This window comes from Sceloporus undulatus, chromosome 2 (genome assembly GCF_019175285.1).
Source record: "Sceloporus undulatus isolate JIND9_A2432 ecotype Alabama chromosome 2, SceUnd_v1.1, whole genome shotgun sequence".
NCBI lineage: Eukaryota > Metazoa > Chordata > Lepidosauria > Squamata > Phrynosomatidae > Sceloporus > Sceloporus undulatus.
In genome coordinates this window covers 222,567,808-222,591,429 of record NC_056523.1, presented here as the reverse complement: position 1 = coordinate 222,591,429, position 23,622 = coordinate 222,567,808, and positions in this window count along the sequence as shown.

The window sequence follows — 23,622 nt, the reverse complement described above, 5'->3', positions numbered from 1 at the left end:
GGTGTCCTCCAAACACAGAGGAGCCGCACCGGCAACAGCAGCAGCAACAACACAGTCCTTCGGGGCCTTAGAGGGGGGGCAGGACCTGATGCTTGCTACTTTTGAAATACAGTGGGACCTCGGTATCCACAGGGGATCTGTTCTGGACTCCTCCTCCCCGCTCCCCCACGGATACCAAAATCCATAGATACTCAAGTTCTATTGTCCCTCACGGCAGTGCATGCATGTGTTTGTGCTGCCTGAGAGACAATAGGACTTCAGGTGAAATCCCATTGTCCCTAGTGACAGTGCAGCCATGTGCATGTGCCACCACTGGAGACAACAGGGGCTGTTTCTAATGCTGGCATTGCCATGTGCATGCGCCGCCACTGGGGACAATGGGAGATTGCCATCTGCGCATGCTGAAATCCACAGATGGCAAGTCAGCAGATACCAAGGTCCCATTGTAGAACTTCATTTTGCCTGTTAATATGTCCAATATCTTGCTAGCATCTCTAGGAACCACCCTCAGACTGAAGACTCATCCATACCAATAATTCATGCTTCATTGAAAAGCATATTTCAAGGAAATTGAGTCAAGCCTAGCCTGCTGTCTCTCTCTTACATTGCTGTACATTTGTTTGCATGTATAGAGAAATATTCATTTATGGAAAGCCTCCCCTTTCCATCTGAAGTGGTAGAGCCCAAATAGGTTCAGCATGGGTATTAGGCTTCAGTGTCAATATTAAACAATTGTTTAAAGCAATAAGGATTTTAAAAAAATTATTTCAAGGCAGGGAGTGAAAAATTCAGGTGCCACTCTGTTTTCCTCATAACCAGATAAAATATTTGCTTTCCCCTCACAGGAAACAATATATATGCAGTAGTTGAGGAAATCAAGCGGTAAAGCATCTTTACCACTTGAGGCGGCAACAAATGCATTTTGAAATCTCAACATATGCTTGGCAAACGCCATTTAAAAAAAGTATTCCTTAACCCCCCCTCAAAAAAAGGGGGGGAGAGAGATGTTCCTGAGAGAGGTGCAAAGCTGAACCCTTTCCCCAAGCATGCTCCTTTTCTATGTATCAAGAGTTTTCAATTTGAAGCCTGAAGTGAGAGAATTCAAACATTATCAAGGATGCTATGAAAGACAGTATGTTAATTATTTATGAATATGCACAGTAAGGCCTTATCTAAGGGTAGAAATAATGCATTTTGACACCACTTTAACTGCCATGGCTCCATCCTACAGAATCATGGGATTTGCAGTTTTGTAAGGCACCAGCACTCTTTGGCACAGAAGGCAAAAGATCTTGTAAAACTGCAAATCCCAGGATTCCCTAGGATGAAGCCATGGACCTTAAAGTGGTGTCAAACTACATTATTTCTACAGTTTTGATGCACCTTAAGCCATGAAAAGAGAGTTGACTAGCAGGAGCTCTGAAGGATGCTTTTCCTGTTACTAAGGAACACATATTTATTGTACAAAGAATAGTCACAATATTTCTCATTCTCAGTGAGAAAGACTGTGCTGACAAGTACGGACAACCTGCTGAAAAATTGCCAGTCTCCATGATAGATCTTCCCTCAAGGAGATGAACAAGACAAGGCATGCTTTCATCAAGATTTTCATAATTTGTACAAAAATATCTCTGACTTCTTTCTTTGGTGAAGAATACAAGCACCGCCAGCCAAGAAGAAGTGGTAGATTGCTCAAAAAGATACAAACAGCCCATCCAAGCTTTTACGACCGTGCAACAAACTTCATTATTTTGAATAGCTACCATCATTTTGTGTTGCTGTGCTATTGGGCAACTGATGAAAAAGATACAAACAACACATCCAATATTTTTAATTTCACACAGCCACCATACTTTGCATAGCTGTTAATATTTTTGTGCATTTCGGCAGTTTGCACAAAGTTATTCTCACTTCTCAAAGAAGGGTAGGAAACATTTCGCCATCTTGCAGGCAAGGAAAAAAACAACAAGTGGTTTCTCATTCTTGTGTGCAAGAACGAGACAAACAAGAATGTACAATGGCAAACTTCCTCTGCACAAATCTTGTCAAGAAAACCCCATGATAGGTTTGCCTTACGGTCACCATGACTCAGAAATGATTTTAAGACATACAGTAGTAACAACAAATATCCCTGCTGGTGTTACCAAAGTAGCAGGCAAGTCTATCTATTGTATGAACCCGTGATGTTAAAGAACCACATTAATCATTTTGAGTCTGTCAACTCTATAGGAAAGTGCAATTTACATTTGGTTTCGTGATGCCATTTAACACATGATGAAAGGAGAGATGAGCACGGTCAATACTAGTCCTTGAGAAGACAGTAGACAGGCAAGGGTTATCTTTCCAACCCATATGTTTTTAAAGATATCAATGAGTGTGGAATTCCTTCCCAATTTCAGTGTGACTGTGAAATTCACATCAAAATCAGTACTGTTGGCAATCCACTCAAAGGTTACGAGCAGCTATGAAGACATTGATTTGATATCCTCCAGATGATGTTTTATGAATGCTAAGGTTAGATTTCTTATGGGAAATTAAGATTTGGAAAGTCAGGTTTCCAATGAATATCAAGTTATAGAGATGCGGTGGGAGCCAGTGTTGGGCAATGGTTTGAGTGTTGGACTAGGACCAGGGTTCAAAACCCAGCTCAACCACTGAAACCCGCTGGGTGGCCTTGAGCAAGTCACACCTTCTCAGTCTTAGAGAGTGTCGATGGCAAATTCCCTCTGAAAAAGCTTGCCAAGGAAACCCTATGATAGGTTTTCCTCAGAAATGACTTGAAGGCACACAACAACAGCTAGAAATAAAGAACAATTGTGACGTCAAAGGCTTTCATGGCCAGCATCCATAGTTTTTTTGTGGTTTTTTTGGGCTATGTGGCCATGTTCTAGAAGAGTTTATTCCTGACGTTTATTCCTGACAGATGCTGGCAAAACATCAGGAATAAACTCTTCTAGACCATGGCCACATAGCCTGAAAATCCCACAAAATTAAAGTACAATTGTTAGGAAATGGTAGGTAAACAAGGCTCATTCTCTCTCCCATCCAGTCCTGTCTTTCCTGAAGTCTCCCATCCTACCCAATTTTCCCTTGTTGAATTTTCCAGATTTTTGATAGCAGCACTTGCGGAAAAATAACTATAGAAGTGGAAGCACTAAACAACCCACTTGAACTTATGGTTATTATTATTATTATATATATATATATAGTGCTGTAGATTTGCACAGCGTTGTACATAAAAACAATAAATATAAAAGAGTAAACCTGCCTATGGCATACAATCTAAGAAATAATAGGATAATAATAGACACCACGTCAGTGAATGTGGACACCTCCAAAACCTGATTGATCTTCTTTAAAATGAAAGGAAAGCACCCAGGAAGCATGCAACAATATCCAGACCTCATGGCTTCCTCAAGATGAATGATATCCAGTTGTACTTACTGTTTTGTCTTTGTTATGTTTTTTACTGTTTCTATGTTCTCTACCTTGATTTATGCAATAAATTAAACAAAAAACACAATTGTCTCCCCAGCCCCAAATGTCCCCTTCAAATCATACAGTTCCTATACCACCTTTTGGATATTTCAATTCCTAGAACCAGATCTCCATCAGCCATCTCATTAGGTCCTTAGATAGCAGAACTAATCACTGCTGCTTGCAGAATGAAACTTAACAGGGCAAAAGTTCCTGCACTTTTCACTGAAAGAAATCTAATAGACAAGAACTGAGTGAAGACAGAGTTAATAACACAGAAGAGACACTGAGAACAACATCACCCAGGAGAACTTTTTAATGTTTTATTACATTCAACATTGTATACAGGTAAGGAGTAAAACACACTATTTTTGCTGGACAGAATTACTTCACAGGAGCTGCATCCAGACGGCAGAAATAATCCAGTTTGACCCCCCCACTTTAAGTGCCATGGTTCAATGGCTCAGTGCTATAGAATCCTGGAAATTCTACAATTTCTAGAAATCCTACAACTATAATTCTCAGAATTCCATAGCTTTGAGATGTGGCAGTTATAGTGGTGTCCAGGATTAACAGATGGGTATACACTAATTAAGTAGGACTGCAAGAAGAAAAATAGATAGCTCATAAAATGGCATTTGCCATATTCTTGCAACATCTCTATTCAGAAGGAAGCAAGTCTATTATAACTGTATTAAAAATTGGGCTTTTTTATTTTTCAGAGTACCATGAGTTTGCTGGAGCTGGGCAGAGCAATAGAGGACAGGGAGGCCTGGAGATGTCTCATCCATAAGGTCACCATGAATCGAGATCGATGTGAAGGCAGTCAACAACAAAAATACATCAGTTCAGTATTTATACTGTTCTCAGTATAGCAGGAATGCCATTAACATACAAAAAGAAAATGAACCAGTTGCATGCATTTATTGGTATGCTCTCTTTTGTATGCTCTATTCTTTTGTTTTACTTTGTTCTACATTCTCTTTCTGTGCTGCACCACCGATTTGTACACAATCTTCTAAATTAATGCCTATGACCAGACCCATCCCACTCAATTGTGTTCAGGATCAAGGAGCGACTTATGTGTGCATTATGCGTGCAAAGACGCTTCATATTTGGGCTTCTGGCAACCAGCTCTCCAGTTTCACCAATTTCAGCTCTTAAAGCTTCACTTGTGATAGAAGTGTTGTTTTTTAAGAGATCCTGAATGCACAAAATACCAAATATCTTCCATTGTTCATTCTGCGGAAAGGGACCATAGGTGCTGTTAGAATAGACACATGAGGAATGAAAATTATGCAAACACTTTTACCCAAGTTTTCCATGCGATATAGACAGTACCTAGATAGGGGTTGGTCAATAAGTCAATATATGATTTGTAGAAAAGAAATAATAGGAGTATTGCTTAGCCTGGCTGTGTCTGGCTATGCCCCTAAGGTATCAAGTTATCATCCATAATTAAATGTATGACTTGCTAAGTTGAAATACTGTACTTGGAAATGCATAGCAAGTTCACACACACCCCTCTCCAACTGCTGAGGAATATACGATCCTCCTGTTGAACCTTGTCCATGTTTTTCTCCTCCTGCCACAAAATATTCAAGAAAATTTTGCCTATTATGGAACCAGGAGCATATCAGCTATAAGGATGGGCTGAGTGAAAGAAAAAACAGAAATTTTGGGAGGAAGAGAATCCTCAACACTGCTGTCCTAATAAATACAGAAATATTAAGTAATCTCCAGACTTTAATTCTGATCAAACCTACTTGCTCAAAGGCAAGGATCGAAGCATTTGAAGTAGTGTCATGCAAAAAGTCATGTAAAAATGAACCAGTTGACCTCCTTGTCTTTTTTATTTTATGCTCACTGGGTGTATACTCAATGGCTGCATCCACACTTCAGAAATAAGCTGGTTTCATCCCACTTTAAGTGACATGGCTCAAGGTTATGGAATTCTGGGAATTGGCCCTTTAATTCTTGTTGTTGCTGGAGTTAGCCAGAACTTTGCATGTGATACACCGGTCCGTGGATACTGTGATGTGCTTGATGAGGATGAATAAACTGAAGCTGAATCCCAGGTGAGCATCATTGGCATAGTGATGTTGTCCAACACTCAGATTCCTAATGTCTCATGTAGTTTTGAGAGACATGATGCAAATGTTTCAGGACAAGTACAACATGTTCTGGATTGGGAAGGAACAAAAAGTTATCATCTGCAAACAAGTTTATTAGGGTCTTGTATGCACCACAGAAATAAAGCAGTTTGACACCACTTTAGCTGCCATGACTCAATACTATGGAATTCTTGGAACTGTAGTTTTGTGGGATATTTAGCCTTCTCCATCAGAGAGCTCTGGTGCCCCACCAAATACAAATCCTGGCATTCCAAGACAGTTAAAGTGGTATCAATGGTGCCAAGCAGTGCAGATGGGGCCAAGACATTCTTTCCTGTTTATTCTGACCCCGTCTGTTTCAGGAACTATCTTAATATATCTGCTATGGGTTCATAGGTAAATATAGTGCACCCTTGCCATGTTTCTCTATCCATTTTGATAGCCACTGAATGAATTGTGTTAGTAAAAATAAAAGGTTGAGAAACCTTCACACATCTTAGTGTAAAATAAGTTTGGCAAGCAATTTGAAGAGCCGTGACTCAATGTACTCTTTCTATATTTGTGCTTGTGAAATGTGCAAATGGGTATACTACATTTATCCAAGTGACCATTGAGGTAATGAGATCCATTCCTTTCTCGTTATCCAGAAGCTTCTGAAAACACATTTAAACTGTTGTTTCTGTTCTTAGGATCCATCATCTTATTTGGGAGAGCAAATACTGTATTTTCTAGCCATCCAGTCTTTCGTTTTTGTATTATACTTCAGTCCAGGCTTATTGTCACAGACAGCTGGGCAGCTTCCTATTCAAAGATGTTTGTGCCATAGTGCAATTGCTTTGATTCCACCCCCCCCCCTTAATTTCTGAAAAACTGATTTGAATTAATCTTCTCTGTTAATTTCATTTCTGGATTTGCCACTTTGACTACCATATTCAGGTCATTTTGAATCTTGATCCTGTCCTCTGGGGTATTAGGGGCAATAGCTAATACCCCAGAGGACAGGATCAAGATTCAAAATGACCTGAATAGACTAGAAAGCTGGGCCAAAGCTAACAAATCAACACAGAAAATGTAAGTTATTCACTTAGGGCGGAAAATAAAATGCACAGATATAGGATGGGGGGACACCTGGCTGAATGAAACTACGGTGAAAGGGATCTAGGAGTCCAATAGACCACAAGTTGAACATGAGTGAACAGTGTGATGCGGCAGGTAAAAAGGCCAATGCTATTTTAGAGCTGCATCAATAGAAGTATATTGTCTGATCAAGAGAAGAAAGTGCCACGTATCTCTGCTTTGGTCAGGCCCCACCTAGAATATTGTGTCCAGTTCTGGGCACCAATTCAGAAAGGACATTGAGAAACTGGAGCGTGGTCCAAGAGGGCGACAAAAATGGTGAAAGGGTCGGAAACCATGCCCGATGAGAACTACTTAGGAGCTGGGATGTTTAGGCCTGAGAAAAAAGGTTAAGAGGTATATGATAGCCCTGTTTTAAATAGTTGAAAGGATGTCATATTGAAAGGGAGAAGATTGTTTTCTGCTGCTCCAGAAACAGATCCGAACAATGGATACAGCTGGCAGGAGAAGAGATTCCACCTGACATTAGAGAACTTCCTGACAGTAAGGGCTGTTCGCAGTGGAATGCACTCCCTCGGAGGGTGATAGAGCCCCTTCCTTGGAGGTCTTTAAACAGAGGCTGGATGGCCTCTGTCAGGATGCTTTGATTTGGATTTATCCTGCATGGCAGGGGGTTGGACTGGATGGCCTTAGTGGTCTCTTCCAACTCTACGATTCTATGATTCTATGATACTGGAAGCAATCAGATAATTGTACTGGAACATGCATAATTAAACTGTACAAAGTTAACTTGAGCATGTATTAATGTCAACAATGTTGTATTTCACTGCAACAAGCTAAATAACCTTTAGGATATGCTCACTTGTTCTTGGCTCGTATATACTTCTGAGAAATGACTAGGAGTTGGACAGAACAATTATGAAATCTCTGTAGAAACCTCCATGGAACTCATTAAAAAGTTTGACTTTTAAAAGCAAGACTGTAACTTGTTTATATGGGCCTGATTTAGATAGATGTTTAATTTCATTCTTACTCACTGATTTCTTCCACCTGCAAGAAAACTCCAAGGGCCTTGTTTAGAACTATTATTGAAAGTTTCAAGTGATGCTCTTAACAGTTTACTGCCTGAAAAGCCCCCAGTGTCATTCTTGTCAAGGGAGTCAAGGCTTCTGTGCATGAAGGCATTAACTCATTCCAAAGCAGGCTTTCAAGAAGCCACAAGGGGGCCACTTAGGTATGGTCAAAAAAGAGGAAATGCATCATTGAAAAGGAGGACAAAAGAGAGCACAGGACTGCTTAATAAAATTTATATGCAGAGATGCACATATAGAAAGAATGACTATAAATTTAAGTGGAAATACAATACTTCTGAACCATATGCAGGAAGACATATGCAGGCGTATCTAATTAGTCTTTGGTTTGGATCCTGTCAATTGCCGGTTGCCTTTTTCTTCATTTTAATATATATTTTTTAAAATCTTTAAAAAAAGAATTGGATGAAAAGCCTTTGAACAAGTGTGGTGGGGAAGTTTATAGGTCCAGGGGGTCACCATACAGTCACTTCTGGTTTTGGAAAAAAAGCATCTCTCTGGAATGTAAAATAGATTGCGGGGGCAAAATGACCACTGATAACAAAAGCCTGGTACAGACAGGACATTAGCTGCATCCTCCTGGCAAACTAGGGCTAGATGAGGCTGGGAATTTACATGCCCAGCAGCCCTAGTCTGCGAGGAGGCCTCCATAATTACTCATTTCCATCAGTCTGGCAGCTTGTTATCCCAAATGATATGAGCAAGAGACTGTATAGTTGCAGGTTACATGATGGGGAGTCTGTAAGAGAGCATTTGAGGAGAATGCAGGACCTATTCATCCAAGTTGAGAACAGAGAAGTGATAATGGAAGATTGCCAGAAATCCTACATTTTTAAAAGAAGCTTGACCAAGGATTGGGACTTCCTAATGTACAGCTGAGAAAGACCTGAGACCAGAACATGTTGCTTCAAGTATTTTGGAGGAAATCCAGAGGTGTGACTTTGAGACAAAATCAAAGGAAGCAGAGAGGGCAAGCAGAATGCAAGTACAACAACACACTCAGACATCTTTACAGGTGAGAGTGCTGCCATCTGCAAGACAAAATGGTGTTTTTCCTGTGCGGAGACTGGACATTTCAGATGGAACTGTCCTAAGTCTTCTGCTACCAAGAAGGGATCATCTGCAATAAAGGGGGAAAAAAACTCAGGAAGGGAAGGGATTTGCTTCTATGGCAGAAGGAGTTGTTTGTAAAAACAATAATGATTGTAACTGGTTATTGGACAGTGCTGCCTCGGACCACATGGTAAACTGGTTTGAGATGTTGCAGAACCCAAGACCAACACCAGTATACACTCTGACAATATGCAGAAAAAAGGGTAATAATAATAATAATAATAATAATAATGATAATAAAATTTATTTGTATCCCGCCCCTCTGAGAACAATCGGGGTGGCTAACAAAGTTAAAAACACAAAACATATAAAATCCCTGGTACCCTCCCCTCCTTAAAAAAGTATTAAATTCAATGCAATATTTAAAAAACAGAACAAAAACAACAACAAACAAACAAACATACAAGTTAAAAACTGACCAGAAGGTCAACAACATCATACCAACAAGCAACCAGTGGGAGCAGCAGTATCTTTCCCGGACATTTTTCTAAGGCCGAGTTCTCTATTCTGGGAAGGCTTGCCGGAAGAGATCTGTCTTAACAACCTTTTTAAAGCTGTCTAAGGATGTAAATAGACGGATCTCATCCGGCAGGCCGTTCCACAGTCTGGGGGCGACGATGGAAAATGCCCTCTGGGAGGCAGTCGAAAGCCTAGATTTTTGTAGCTGAAGTAGGCCTCTCCCAGAGGAGCGGAGTGCGCAGGGAGGATTGTAGGGGAGAAGGCGGTCCCGGAGATAGCTTGGACCCAAGCCATTTAGGGCTTTAAAGGTGATAACCAACACCTTGCACTGGGTCCAAAAGCTAATGGGCAGCCAGTGGAGGGACTTTAGAACCGGGGTAGAACCGGTCTGCATATATCCCTAGCCTAGGCAATATGACAATGTTTTGTGTGCACCCAAGTTGCAGAATTACCTTGTAAGTGTGTCACCCCTAACAACAGATGGTTATGAAGTGTTCTTCAAGGGGGATGAGTGCTTAATTTCTGAGAATGAGGCAATGTGTGGTAATGCTGTGAAAAAGAACAAGGTATACCACATGGTTTCAAATGTTCAATATGCAAATGTGTCCAATATGCCTTTACATGGTGATTGTGCATATTATTTACACAGAATAATAGGGCATGCAAGCTTCAGAAGCTTGGCAAATTTAGAGAAGGTTTGCCCAGAACTAGAGGTAAACATCTGCAACAAATACCTTCATTGTTCTGTGTGCAAAAGGATAACGTTAAAGGCCTATCCAGTCCTAAAAGAAAGCAAGTGCACCATCATGAGGCCATTTCAAGTGGCACATGCTGGTTTGTCTGGTCCACATCAGGTGGAGAACAAAGGAGGCAATAAATTTAAAATGGTGACTGTTGATTTGATCTTGCTCAAGACCAAAGGTGAAGCTGCTGCGCAATTTCAGCAATGGGTCATTTGCCATAGAAAATGCTCCCACAAAATAGAAAAAAATGGTTCTTGATTAAGACACCCTCAGTGGGTGTCTGCCTTTTTCCACAGTAAAATGTTTCAGCTGTTCTTGGGGGTTATTTTCACTGGTGAACTAAGGGGCAATATAGATCAGCACTTTGTGCCAGCCTGTGGGCAGAGCTAGGGCACAGCATCTGCATGCTGGATGCCCTCACCCCACTCCAGGCTACCATTTTGGCGCATGCAGGTCTACACAGCGTGCGCCATCATGGCACCCCTCCGGGGCAGTGTCCAAATGGTGCAGCACTGAAGGGGCGTCATAAAGCCATGTCACCATGGCTATGGTGCCCCTTGGAGGGTGCAAAAAGGAGCCGCTTTCTGTGGCTCCTTTTTGCACTCTCCAGAGGCCAGACTGGCGCTGTGGCATGGAGTTGCCACGGCCCCGATCCAGCCAGTAAAGAGATGGCTGCATGCCACCCATCAGTACAACCCCTAAGAAGTTTAAATCTGCTTTCAGGTTTGAATCATTTGTCCTTCATGATCTGTTGTTTCCACTAGACATATCCAGCTCCTTCTGCCTTTCCTCGTGCACACCATCTTCTGTACTACTTACATTCATACTTCTCTTCATTCTGGGTTTTCTTTTGTCTTATTAATCTAAAACCTTATTAGTCGCCTGTAAATTAAATGCAAACAAGAGATGCTGTTAGAAATTTTTATTTTCTCCTTGTCTTTAAATTTTGCACATTTTCTGCTTTTCCACCTCAAATGTCCATCTTGTCAAACCACCAAAAGCCTTTATACAGTCAAGAGACCATTAGGCAACACATATTAAAACAATACAATACATATTAAAACAATAAAATTAAAGACATTTACAGTTAAAATACTTGCTCCCTATCATATATAACAATATAAAATACAATTTACTGAATAAGTTAGTTAGTACTGTGTAGGGAACACATATTAAAAACAAGCTTGTCATGTCAGCCTGTGATCTTTTCCAGAATAAATGTGTATTTTGCTGTTGTACCCATATTTACTTCAGTAAGTTTGCCAAATCAATTTAAATAAAAATGGGGGAAACTTAAACAGTTGTTAAATGGCCAAGATTAATTTTTGAACTTTTAAAAATATTTCTTCATTACAGTGTGTAAATATTCTGTAAATATTGAGACTTTTCCATAGAATGCAAATGACAAATGACAAATGCATTTTTAAAGGTAGAGAAAGGGAACCATAGACAGAACACGTGCAGTAACTAAAAGCACTAGAAAAATACAAGGCAAAGGAGACTGTAAATCAGCAGCATACTTTTTTTAAGCAAATGGGTTGAAAGGACCAGTAAAGGCCCAAAACAAGCACAATCTTCTAGTCAGTCAGCAGAACAAATAGCAGAGGCATATATGGCGGTTGATGTGAAAGGTTTTTTGTTCTTGCAGCCCTGATCAGCATTTTTAAATGTGAAAAACTGAAACCTTGCTTTGAGGAGTGGGATGAGAAGTGGTGCTTGTGTTGTTAACATCCCCTCTCTTCTCCACATCTCCAGTTTTTCAAGTATTAAAAAATGAATTTCTCAAGATAAAAGGGCACCAGACAAATGTTTAATTGGATAGATTTGCCTGGGTGAAGATCACAGAGCCCTGGCAGGGGGGTAGAAGAGAGAAAAGAGCTGTGAATTCTCTTGCTGAACTCCTGCTGCAACCACACTTGAGATAGGATTGTTATTTCTTGTTGTCAGAATGCTTTTAGCTGTTTTTGTTTAACTCTTCTTTCTCCAATATTCAAAATGAGGAAAGAGAAGCACTACCCAGTCAGGTTTGGACTCATGCTCAGGACAACCTTGAGGGTGTCAATAGGGGATCTTCTTGCTGCAGGGAAGGTACATCTTTCAGAGGTTGGCAGAAAGTGGTCCTTGGCCAGGCCCAGCCTTTTGTGGCGGTAACATAGGTCTCTGATCTGGTGGATGTGGTTTCCTGTGCTGCGGAGCACAGGATCGGGAGTCCCTCTGAGACCTGGGTGCTGGGAGCATTGGGAGTTGCCATTGCAGGGCAACTCTGGGTCAGTGTCCCCCAGTGACAAGGAGTTGAGATGCTAACATGTGGTCAACTGGTTACCCTATTGTCATCCCAATGCATGGCCGTGACAAGGCAACTTGGTTCATCAATCAACAGGCAGGTTGGTCAATGCTAGATCCAGATTTCATGCATTTCAGGTCAACCCTGCCTGTCAGCTGTATTCAATAAAGTTGTGGCCTTTTTGATTCCAGTTGAGTGTGTTATTTCCTTGCAATGCCTCCCCACTAAGGTTTAGTGGACAACTTTCTCTGTCCAGTCACAACTGAGCCATATTCTTTCCTTATTGTAAGCGTGGATATAACAGTGCCCCAGGGAGTGTTCATAGTCTGGGATTTTTTAAACAAAAATATTTAATTTGATTTGTGCTTCTGCATAACTTTATTCCAGTTTTTTTAAAAGAAAGAAAGAAAGAAAGAAAAGCTCCTTGATTTCCATAATGCTATTTATTTAGCTGTGCACTTCAACAAACTCTGAGGCCCTCCATGAACAGGTGTATTTAATCTGAGATTGTATGGCATTGGGATTGCACATATGTGGGTTCATACAACTACTTATGCTGCTTCTGGTGCCAGTGGGTTGCACTACAGCTTTCTTGGGCACGTCAAAACATACTTATGCCACCCGTAAATTCTGGTTTGTCTTTGTTTATTTAGCCCGTGTGCCATAATAAAAATATTAGTCACTCTCAAAGTATTGAAAGCATTGTGTATATGAAGTAGCAATAATGGCAATTATATCCAGTTCACTTCCAGGTTGCAACACAAAAAATGTGGAGAAATCAGCAGGAGTAGATGCTGCTAAAAGGTACTTTACTCATGCTGGATCAATCCTAAGTATGTTGTTATTGTTGCTATTGTTGTAGCATGATCCTTCCAACAATTTTCAGGGCACTGCTGTCAGTTTGCATCTCCAATCATATCAACCATATCAACCAGATCTCAATAATGCGGGTGTCTGTGACAATACTCTCTTGTTCAGACACCCGCATTATTGAGATCTGGGATTTCCTTCTTACATTTATGTTCATTGTAAGCTCTTTTCTTGTGAACCTGGTATCCTATGTTGCAAGTGTCTCCACCATCTTGAGAATTCCAACTGCTACTGGTTGTCAGAAGACCTTCTCCACTTGTGTTTCACACCTCACTGTGGTAGCCATTGGCTATGGTACCACCATATTCATCTACGTGAGGCCCAGCAAAAACTATTCAACAGACATGAACATAATGGTGGCTCTGTTGACATCAGTAATGACCCCATTTCTAGGTCCCTTTATTTTTTCACTAAGGAATAAAAAGGTCAGTGAGGTCTTCAGAAACTGGCTGGGTGATCTGAACGCTTCAGTGAGAACATAAGCATGATTAGTGTAGACCATGAAAACACTGCACTTCTAGATAAGACAGCTCCATCTAGCCTAGTGGTACTTCCAATGGCACTCAACCTCTGGACAAGGGAATGTTAGTCAACATCGCGAATAATCAAACCCATGAGTTACAAAGCCCTGAATTCAGAGGGACAACTGTAGAAATCCTTGATAGCTTCTACAAAGAGACAAGCATTTCAGAAGGATTGGAATGTGTTGACTGAACGTTTAAATAAATCTGAACTGGTTTTGGTCAACATTATTATCAAATATGTTTATTATTGTTGTTGTTGTTGTTGTTGGTAATTGTTATGGCACCATTAGTAACAACCAATCCTATCTTACTACTACTATTAACACTACATGAAATGATTGATCTAATTCATGAAACAAGAAAAAGAATATACACATTCTGTCACTGTTAATCTGTAAACCTAATAACTGGCATTTCACCCCACGTATTACTAATATATCTTACTACTAGTTCGCAAACATGTACGAATCTATCTATTTTTTCAGCTTTCAAAAAGAGATGTTAATTTATCTAGTTCTGCCAACTCTAACAATTTTAAGAGCCAATTCTGTATTGAAGGGATGAAGGCCTCAAGCAGACAGGGAAAAAGGAACTGGGCAGCCAAAAAGTGCTCCTTTTTGCCCCGGTTCTTCTGGGAAGAGCTACGCCTGGGTTGGCCTCCAGCAGCATTCCAGACCTTAAGGTGAATTGTGATGGCATCTGTTTGACCGAAATGATGAGCCGCCTCGCCCTTTCAATTTCAAATGTTTTTTTTTCCCTTTTGATAAATGTGCTGAATTCACCTATGTATCTGCGTACAGAAGTAATGCGATGGATTAAGTACTGATCTCACATTCTTAATTTAACAGAGTGCCTGATTTTATGGTAGGAGATAGGCTTGAGAGTAATCATTTTCCTCTCCAAGTGATGCTCTCCATATCAAGGAGATTATCGCACTGTGTTCTGAGAACGTTCTCATCACATGATGAGAACGGAACACATTTGAGTGCAATGGGCAGGTTTATAAGAAGTTTGTCAGGTGTTAATTGCCATGATATGGTGTCATTAGCCATTTCCTGATTGGGTAGGCACCATCCCCTATAATCAGTGGTGGAATGGCTACATCGTTGACATGCAGGGTGGGATTCCGGGCACAAAACAGCCTTCATCCATCACTTGACAGATAGCGGAATTTGAAAATATGTGGCTGTCATGAGATTCCCAGAATCCCTACTTCTATGTCAATAAACCTCCCACTGTGATCTGTAGTTGTTTGCAAACAATTGAAAATCCTGTTGCGGTTGATGTTTCCTCTCTGCATCCCAGTGGTGGGCAAACAGAAATATGATTGCCATCAATAGCTCCTATGCATGTGGAATCCAAATCTCTGAAATCCAGCCATAATCTGAAAAATACAGAGTCCCCACGCTCCAGCTCTGTCTCAAGATGCGAGCCAGATCAAAAGGGTTTCTTTAGACATGTGGAAGTTAGAAACCCCAGTCGTTACCCATCGCTGGAGACTTTGTCACTCCACCAGTTGGTCCACTCTGGGATGCTGCCACCAACGTGGATGCGAGGCCAGGTCGCCATCCATGCCAGACAACTGGATATATCTAGATTGCCGCTGGCAGCCATAACTGCAATCTTACTCAGAGCAGCCCTCCGCGCCGATGAGGACAAGCGATCTGGCAATGCGACTCATTCTTCTCCTTCTTTGCTCTTCTTCTTTCTCTACCATGCTCACAAGATCAAAAAATGCTTTCTCCGATGCATCTTACACCCCACAAGGAAGTCACCAGACGTCTTCCGGGTCAAAACAACCACCGAGTGGCGACGTCACAGTACACAGCCCACAAAATCTAATACGCATGCCTATAGCAAACCGTTCTGGGAACGGTTTCAAGAAAAAGGAATCGCTGTGCGGTAAAATGCCATTCTGATCACGTTTCGATCACGTTCTAGTTTGCTAATGCGGTAATATCCGTTCCAGGAACGTTTCAGAACGCAGTGCGGTAATCTCCCAAATGTTGTCCACCTGGGTGCTAAACATCCGTTTCAAGACAAGCTCTTAGGTTTTAAACACAAGAGACATATTGGACTGAAAACACAGCTATAAGGTGTGTGGTTCCCTTAATTCCCTAAGAAATTTGTGTAATGGGAGCTTCTTAAGCATCTCTGCATAAGCAACTTTTCAACTTTGATTAATGCCCCGAGTACATTTTAATTCCAAAACAACCCCCGTTCAAAAGCCTTGTTCAGACCTAAGGGTTTGATAGGGATTGCCTAATGATAGCCAATAAGGCCAAGAAGCAACTGAGAGAGAGATGTATAATCACCACAGAAGGAAAATCTAAATGCCTTACCACATGAGTATTATGAAATTAAAAGAAATACAGTTGTCCCTCAATTCACAGGGGATCTGTTCCAGGACCCCACATGAGATTTGAAATTTTGTGGATATCAAGCCCCTTCCTCTCTCCCCCATGCTTCTTTCCATCCTTCCCTCCCGTCCCTCCTTACCTACTCTTTTCCGCCCTGCTAGCTTTGCCTCCAGGGCTTGGAGGGGACCATCTTCATCTGGGGGGGAGTGAGCCAGGGTGTGGGGGCCACCAGGGCCTGTAATCTGTGCCCCACCGGCCGGCCCATAGCGATTCCCTTTCTCAATGGGCGCATGTTTCAGAAAGGCAGCAAGTGGGGGGTACCCTCTGCTCCTTCTCTCTGCCCCATTGCTTTGGAGCCAGCTCAGCTGATCCAGCAGAAAGAGAAGAAGGGAGGGAGCCCTCTGCCATTGCCTTAGAACTGGCTCAGCTGATCCAGCCCAAGGCATTGGGGGTAAGACAGGGAGCAAGCGAGCAGACCCTCTGCCATTGCCTTGGTGTCGGCTCAGGTGGTCAGCCCCAAGGCAATGGAGCAGAGAAAGGGAGCAAGCGGGGGGACCCTCTGTCCCATTGCCTTGGAGCTGGCTCAATTTTCTGGCCCCAAGGCATGGGGCAGAGAAAGGGAGCAAGCAAGGGATTCTCGATCATGGGCTGCGGTTCCACGAGGAGGGACTTCTTGCAACGGACGGGTTGCATCTCACGCCATTTGGAAGAAATGTTTTTGCCAACAGTCTCAAGAACTTGATCAGGAGGGCTTTAAACTGAGTTCCGAGGGGAAGGGAGACATATAAAGGAAGGCGAAAGGGATGGCGAAAATAGTCAAACTGACATAGAGGAAACAAGAAAAAAAGTGCAAGGACCCAACAGTGAGAGGCAAAAAAACTTGCACAGGCAGCAAGTAAAAGGGAACATGGTCTGCGATTCTCTACACTAATGCACAGAGCATGGGAAATAAGCAAGATGAACGCGAACTCCTAGTACAACAAAGCAAATATGATAAATAGGCATCACTGAAACCTGGTGGGATGAGTCTCATGATTGGAATGTGGAAATAGAGGGGAATACCTTTTAAAGAGAAATAGGCCAAACAAGAAGGGAGGAGGAATAGCACTATATGTCAGAGATATTTACACCAGTGAAGAGATCCAGGACATCAATCATGGAAGCCAGGTGGAAAGCATCTGGATAGAATCAAAGGGAGGGAAACAACAAGGATGTTACGGTGGGAGTCTACTACAGACCCCCAAGTCAGATTGAGGAATTGGATGATATCTTTCTAGAACAGATGACCACACAGTCAGAAAAGAGAGATTAGTAGTGATGGGCGACTTCAACATCCTGATATTTGTTGGAAGTCAAACCAGGCAAAATCTCCAGGCCTAGCAAATTTCTCACTTGCCTGGAAGACAATTTCATGGTCCAAAAGGTGGAAGAGGCAACAAGGGGTCAGCTATTTTAGATCTGATCCTAACCAACAAGGATGACTTGGTTAATGGGGTGCAAGTGGTGGGATCATTAGGTGGATGTGACCATGTTCTCCTGGAGTTTGTAATACAGTGGAAAGGAGAAGCCAGGCATAGTCAGACACGCATCCTAGACTTTAGGAGAGCGGATTTCAGTAAACTTAGAGAAGTATTGAGAGCGATTCCATGGTCAGAAATACTAAAAAATAAAGGAGTTCAGGACGGAGGGGAGTTTCTCAAAAGGAGATACTGAAGGCACAATTTCAAACAGTTCCAGTGAGAAAGAAAAACGGGAGGTGTCTCAAGAAACAGGATGGATGACTAAGGAACTTTCAACCGAGCTAAGTTGGAAACGGAACATGTATAAGAAATGGAAAAGGGGGAAATCACAAAAAAGGAATTCAAAGAAATAGCAGGCATGTGTAGGGGTAAAGTCAGAAAACTAAAGCGCAGAATGAACTCAGGCTTGCTAGAGAGGTTAAGAACAATAAAAAGGGCTTTTTTGGATATGTCCGCAGCAAAAGGAAGAAGAAGGAAACGGTAGGGCCACTGCGTGGAGAAGATGGCAAAATGCTAACAGAACGACAGAGAAAAGGCAGAATACTCAACACCTTCTTTGCCTCAGTCTTCTCAGAAAAGGCAAAGGGTGCTCAACCGGAGGATAATGGAGCAGAGGACAGGATAGGGGGCATTTCAGTACAGAATAAGTAAAGAGATAGTAGAGGAACACCTTATTAATCTAAATGAATTTAAGTCTCCTGGACCCAGATGAACTCCATCCAAGGGTATTAAAAGAACTGGAAATGTAATATCGGAGGCCATTGGCAATAATCTTTGAAAACTCCTGGAAAACAGGAGAGATCCCAGCAGACTGGCGGAGGGCAAACGTTGTCCCCATCTTCAAAAGGGGAAAAAAAGAGGATCCCAACAATTATCGTCCAGTTAGTCTGACATCAATACCAGGAAAGATTCTGGAGCAGATCATTAAACAGAGAGTCTGTGAACATCTAGAAGGCAATGCCATAATCACAAAAAGTCAACATGGGTTTCAGAGAAACAAGTCATGCCAGACAACTGATCTCTTTCTTTGATAAAATTACCAGCTTGGTAGATGAAGGGAATGCGTGGATATAGTATAATCTTGATTTCAGTAGGCCTTTGACAAGTTCCCCATGACATTCTTGCAAAACAAGCTTGTAAAATGTGGGCTAGAACAAAGGAACTGTTAAATGGATCTGTAATTGGTTGACTGGCCGAACCAAAGGGTGCTCAACAATGGCTCCTTTTCATCCTGGAGAGAAGTGACCAGTGGGGTCCCACAGGGCTCTGTCCGGCCCAGTGCTATTCAACATCTTTATCAATGACCTGGATGACAGAATGGGACATACTTATCAAATTGCAGATGAACCAATTAGGGGGAATAGCTAATACCCCAGAGGACAGGATCAAGATTCAAATGACCTGAATAGACTAGAAAGCTGGGCCAAAGCTAACAAATGAAATTCAAACACGAGAAATTAGGTATTGCACTTAGGGCGGAAAAATAAATGCACAGATATAGGATGGGTGACACCTGGCTGAATGAACAACGTGGGAAAGGGATCTAGGAGTCCAAGTAGACCACAAGTTGAACATGAGTGAACAGTGTGATGGGCAGCTAAAAAGGCCAATGCTATTTTAGGCTGCATCAACAGAAGTATATGTATGATCAAGGGAAGTATAGTGCACATATTCTGCTTGGTCAGGGCCCCACCTAGAAATTGTGTCCAGTTCTGGGCGCCACAATTCAGAAAGGACATTGAGAAACTGGAGCGTGTCCAAAGGAGGGGCACAAAATGGTGAAAAGGTTCTGGAAACCATGCCCTATGAGGAACGACTAGGGAGCTGGGATGTTTAGCCTGGAGAAAGAAGGATAAGAGGTGATATGATCGCCCTGTTTAAATATTTGAAGGGATGTCATATTGAAGAGGGAGAAAGCTTATTTTCTGCTGCCAGAGAACAGGACCCGGAACAATGGATGCAAGCTGCAGGAAAGAGATTCCACCGAACATTAGGAGGAACTTCCTGAAGTTAGGGCTGTTCGACAATGGAATGCACTCCCTCGGAGGGTGATAGAGTCTCCTTCCTGGGAGGTCTTTAAACAGAGGCTGGATGGCCATCTGTCAGGGATGCTTTGATTTGGATTTCCTGCATGGCAGGGGGTTGGACTGGATGGCCCTAGTGGTCTCTTCCAACTCTATGATTCTATGATTCTATGATTCTATGATTGCCTTGGAACTGGCTCTGTTGATTCTGTCTCAAGGCAATGGGGCAGAAAGGGAAGTAGGGGGGAGAATCTGCACTCTCTCTCTCCCCATTGCCTTGGAGCTGGATCAGCTGCTCCACTCCATGAACAATGGAGCAGAGGAGGGAAAAAAGGGGGACCCATTGGTCACAGTGAAGGGGGTGGGGCGTGCACCCCAGTAGGAAGGGGAATCGCCATGGTGGCCGGTCGGTGGGTCACAGATTACAGGCCCTGGTGGCCCCCGCCACCTGGCTCCCTCCCCTTCAGATTGAGGGAAGGCCCCCTCCCAGCCCCCGGGGCTAAGCTACGCAGGGGGGTGAAAGAAGGCGGTAAGAGGGAGTGGAGGGAGGGGATTGAAAGGAGTGCCCTGGATGGAGGGGAGGGAGGAGGGTGAAATGGCAACCTCGCAATAATCAAACCCGTGAGTTCCAAAGCCCTGAATTCGGAGGGACGACTGTAGAAATCCTTGATAGCTTCTAGAAAGAGACAAGCACTTCAGAAGGGTTGAAAATGTGTTGACTGAACCTTCACTAAATAAAAATTCTAAACTTTTTTGTGCATTAGTTACTAATGCTCTGGGCTCCCTTGAATGCATTCTGCTGCAATATTCTGGCAGACATTGGGAACATCGTTTTCCACTCTGTTTGCGGATGGCACAGTGTACAGTGGTTCATTCTTCTACCATTGACTTAATAGATTCCCTTAATGGGATCAGTTCGCAGACTGAAATAAAGTAATGATAGTCTGTCTTAAATCAAGGAATAGACGCTATCACCGGAAAATGTTGAAGGCAAACATAGATTGGTGGGCCTCTCCTTCTAGGAAATCTGTTTCCATATTAACAGTTTGGGTAAATTCCTTTTGCCTGCTGGAAGCTATTGTTATACCAAATTTTTAAGAAAGAGAGAATTTCAACTTGCCTTGGCTTATTTCCTGCCTAGATATATTGGAAATCTCTTTTTGCCACTTCTGGAATAAATTTCATGTGTATTATTGGGATTTTTTTGAAAATAAAAAATAAAAATGTTAAAGAAAAATATATCATTTATAGTAGTACTAATTTTTCCTAATATTGATAGTTTTAAATTTTTCACCTCATAGTTTTTTAAAAACCTTCCAGTCTTTTCATAGTTGTTTTTAAATAAATCTAACTGTTTTTGGTCAACATTATTCCAAATATTTTTCCTTTTTGCTAATCGAAAATCCAGTCGATTCACTCAAGTCTCTTTCCTTTTGCTTTAATAAATTTTGGTAGTAATTGTTATTTTGTTTTATTTTTAAACCAGATATTTCACAAATTCTTCTAAAATTCTCAGCGGATCTTCCAAAACTAACAATACATCATCCATGAAGCTCTAATCTGATACTCTTAACTTAATTTTTTTTCCTTGACCTTTTAATCTTCTCATATCCTTTTAATGAATATTTCAATTACACGGAGAAATAGTAGCAGGAATAAGGGCAAATCTTGTTTTGTACCTCTATTTACTTTATTAAGACCTTAGATATAAAAACATGTCAGTTCATGAGAGTAGATACATGCTGTCAGAAAAAAAAAAGTATAGTCTTTGGCTGATCCATATTTTACTTCTATACATCAACTAATAAAACTGTCCCATTAAGGGTTGTTTTTTTTTGGGGGGGGGGTCTCTGATATTCCTTACCTTTTCTCTATTTCCTGTCAATTTTAGGATCTAATACTCCATTCCAATCCCGAACATTAGTATTCTCTCTTAATTATAAATTAACTCTTTTTTAGTTTCCTGTAGCATTTATATCTATTCTCTAATGTACCATAGACTCCTACCACGATATATTCTGTGGTTGTAATTCAACTCTATTTCTTCATAATGGCCCCACTATCTTTGATTATTTCTTTCGATTATATTTTAGGTTAACATATAAGACTACACCCTTTTCTTTTTTGTGACGATGAAAACAAATTCTTTCCCAAATTTCAAACATATTCTTTCCAAAAGAATCTTACTTCTTTTTTGTACAGAATTTAATCCCTTGTATCATATAATCATATAATCTTTTATATACATTTTATCTTCTTTACATTAAAATTTAGTTAATTTAATCTAATCCCCCTTAATTAAGAAAAACAATAATTTTATATTATTTTATTGATGTTTCTCTTTTTCTCTTTCTTTTGTTGAATTGGCTAGATTACTTCTTTTCTTCCTTCTTCCTCCTCTTCTTGCCCTTCTCTCCTGTCACCTGTCATCTTCCTGGAGTCTTCTACTGTTTCTTTCTTCGACCTCATATTTTTGGTTTTTCCTAGTTTGTCAATTTGTGTGGTTTGTTGGTATCTTTCCCCCAATCTCTCCTATATTTCGCTAGAAGTCTTTTGCATAAACATAGTGCGATATCTTGGATAAGAACCCAGCCTAAATGTTTATGTTCATATACATAGCCTGAAGGTTATGAAGCAAAGTTTTAGTCCAGTGAAGTAATCCAGATAAGGGAGACTCAACCTGAATAATTGTCTATGAGGCATGACTTGTGGCACACCTTGTAAGTGTATTTAAGTGCTGGAATGACATGGTCCAGTTGTAGCTATCAAAAGGGAGGCAAACTGTTGTAAAATTCAATGCTAAAAGAAGCCTTTCATGCATTAGGAAGGCTACACATAGGTGAACATTTAACACCATTGTAAATTTGTGGCCTCTCTCTTTACCATGGGATCTAGATATATGTTCTTTAAATTTGCAAACAGAAACATGCTCATTAGGAAATAAGCTCCTGAGTTTAGTGCTTAGGAAAGTTTGGATGTAGGAGATCAAAGCTTTGTACATTAATATCAATCTTTTAAAATCAATATGCCTGTAATTTGCCGTCCAACAAATTAATAATCATTTTATCTAGTTTTTGTTTTCTGTAGTTTAATTGTGCTTAAATAATCCTGCATTACCTGATGATTTTGAACAATAAAAGTGTTTGCAAATGTTGGTAACAGGGGTCCAAAGAGTCATTTTCTCACTTGTGATTATTTGTTTTCAGTTTAGGCCTATCCATTAGTTGGGCTATCAGAAGCATCAGCTCACCAGTATCCTTGCTGGGCCCCTATAATGGGCATTACTTTTTGCATAAGCATCTAGGGGTAGGAAGCCGTGATGTACCATGGAATGTATCAATTGCAGAAAGCCACAAGAATGGTGGCTTTGGCATGTGTTGTAGCGATGCAGGCAAATGTGTTGTCCCAGTATGTAAATTCCCAGAGGAAGTGAGCCAACGTACTTAGGGTTGCCATAAGGCAGGACCTCCAAACCGGGACAAATGTAGGGCCACATTTTCAAATGTAGGACATGTTTTTTAAAAAATGGAGGACACATTAAAAATTGATAATTTTTTTAAAATGTTAATATAAATGCATGTTTCTTAGGCATGCTCAAAATGGAGACATTTTGGCATTATTCCTAGACAGAAGGCTGAAATGTACTTCTCTTTCTGGCCAACCCCCCCCCCCCAATTCTACAAGAACATTTCCCACTCCCAAGCAGGCATAGCATTTGCAAGATCGCAGGCAGTCCTGTGCCACCTGCAAACTACATTTCCCACTCCCAAGCCTTCTTAGCATTCCCCCCTTCCTCCTTTTCCTTGCCCCCTCCAACCCCCAAACCCCTCACCCCCCTTTTTCCCAGGTATGTCTCAACTTAGGAGGGATTTATGGGACAGATCCAAAGCCTTTTTTCTTTTCTAATGGGGCAAAGCCTGAGAAGCACTGGACCCTGAAAGAAGAGGAGAGGGGCTTAGAGAGAGG